This window comes from Schistocerca gregaria, unplaced genomic scaffold, assembly GCF_023897955.1.
Source record: "Schistocerca gregaria isolate iqSchGreg1 unplaced genomic scaffold, iqSchGreg1.2 ptg000378l, whole genome shotgun sequence".
NCBI lineage: Eukaryota > Metazoa > Arthropoda > Insecta > Orthoptera > Acrididae > Schistocerca > Schistocerca gregaria.
The window spans coordinates 20,682,001-20,684,546 of record NW_026061824.1 but is presented as its reverse complement, the minus strand read 5'-3'; positions in this window follow the sequence as shown (position 1 = coordinate 20,684,546).

Here is a 2,546-nt window from a genome sequence, read left to right as displayed (position 1 = left end):
ATAGTAGAACACAGATGAAGCTTCAAATTTGATGTAATAGCCAGTAAGAAGTAGTACAATTGAAGTTTTAGGTATTGATTATTGACTTTTTAGCTGGCTTTGATGCCTTGGACATGAGCTAGGACCTTAAGAATCTGCATGAAAGGAGGATTAGCCGCCGAGTTGCACGGGAGAATGTGAAAAGTGTTCATATGTAGTAAAAACCTGAGAAATCCGTCCGTTTTCGTCATTTGTTATCGACTCGACTTAAAGCCAGATCGTCACATTGGCCGCTCTTCTCACTGAAACGGTTGTACTTATCGTCTTCAAAGCTATGTCGCGTGCTGCGGTATGCGGAGACACTAAAAGCACCATAGTAGAACACAGATGAAGCTTCTAAGTTGATGTAATAGCCAGTAAGAAGTAGTACAATTCAAGTTTTAGGTATCGATTATTGATTTTTTAGCTGGCTTTGGTGCCTTGGACATGAGCTAGGACCTTAAGATTCTGCATCAAAAGGATTACTAGCAGCCGAGTTGCACGGGACAATGTGAAAAGTGTTCATATGTAGTAAAAACCTGAGAAATCCGTCCGTTTTCGTCATTTGTTATCGAATCGACTTAAAGCCAGATCGTCACATTGGCCGCTCTTCTCTCTGAAACGGTTGTACTTATCGTCTGCAAAGCTATGTCGTATGCTGCGGTAGGCGGAGACACTAAAACCACCACAATTGAACACAGATGAAGCTTCTAATTTGATGTAATAGCCAGTAAGAAGTAGAACACTTCAAGTTTTAGGTATCGATTATTGATTTTTTAGCTGGCTGTGGTGCCCTGGACATGAGCTACGGCCTTAAGATTCTGCATCAAAAGGAGGACTAGCAGCCGAGTTGCACGGGACAATGTGAAAAGTGTTCATATGTAGTAAAAACCTGAGAAATCCGTCCGTTTTCGTCATTTGTTATCGAATCGACTTAAAGCCAGATCGTCACATTGGCCGCTCTTCTGTCTGAAACGGTTGTACTTATCGTCTGCAAAGCTATGTCGCGTGCTGCGGTGTGCGGAGACACTAAAAGCACCATAGTAGAACACAGATGAAGCTTCTAAGTCGATGTAATAGCCAGTAAGAAGTAGTACAATTCAAGTTTTAGGTATCGATTATTGACTTTTTAGCTGCCTTTGGTGCCTTGGACATGAGCTGGGACCTTAAGATTCTTCATGAAAGGAGGACTAGCAGCCGCGTTGGATAGGAGAATGTGAAAAGTGTTCATATGTAGTAAAAACCTGAGAAATCCGTCCGTTTTCGTCATTTGTTATCGAATCGACTTAAAGCCAGATCGTCACATTGGCCGCTCTTCTCTCTGAAACGGTTGTACTTATCGTCTGCAAAGCTATGTCGCGTGCTGCGGTATGCGGAGACTCTAAAAGCACCATAGTAGAACACAGATGAAGCTTCTAAGTTGATGTAATAGCCAGTCAGAAGTAGTACAATTCAAGTATTAGGTATCGATTATTGACTTTTTAGCTGGCTTTGGTGCCTTGGACATGAGCTAGGACCTTAAGATTCTGCATGAATGGAGGACTAGCAGCCGAGTTGCAAGGGAGAATGTGAAAAGTATTCATATGTAGTAAAAACCTGAGAAATCCGTCCGTTTTCGTCATTTGTTATCGAATCGACTTAAAGCCAGATCGTCACATTGGCCCCTCTTTTCTCTGAAACGGTTGTACTAATCGTCTTCAAAGCTATGTCGCGTGCTGCGGTATGCGGAGACACTAAAAGCACCATAGTAGAACACAGATGAAGCTTCTAAGTTGATGTAATAGCCAGTAAGAAGTAGTACAATTCAAGTTTTAGGTATCGATTACTGATTTATTAGCTGGCTTTGATGCCTTGGACATGAGCTAGGACCTTAAGATTCTGCATCAAAATGAGGACTAGCAGCCGAGTTGCACGGGACAATGTGAAAAGTGTTCATATGTAGTAAAAACCTGAGAAATCCGTCCGTTTTCGTCATTTGTTATCGAATCGACTTAAAGCCAGATCGTCACATTGGCCGCTCTTCTCTCTGAAACGGTTGTACTTATCGTCTGCAAAGCTATGTCGCGTGCTGCGGTATGCGGAGACTCTAAAAGCACCATAGTAGAACACAGATGAAGCTTCTAAGTTGATGTAATAGCCAGTCAGAAGTAGTACAATTCAAGTATTAGGTATCGATTATTGACTTTTTAGCTGGCTTTGGTGCCTTGGACATGAGCTAGGACCTTAAGATTCTGCATGAATGGAGGACTAGCAGCCGAGTTGCAAGGGAGAATGTGAAAAGTATTCATATGTAGTAAAAACCTGAGAAATCCGTCCGTTTTCGTCATTTGTTATCGAATCGACTTAAAGCCAGATCGTCACATTGGCCCCTCTTTTCTCTGAAACGGTTGTACTAATCGTCTTCAAAGCTATGTCGCGTGCTGCGGTATGCGGAGACACTAAAAGCACCATAGTAGAACACAGATGAAGCTTCTAAGTTGATGTAATAGCCAGTAAGAAGTAGTACAATTCAAGTTTTAGGTATCGAT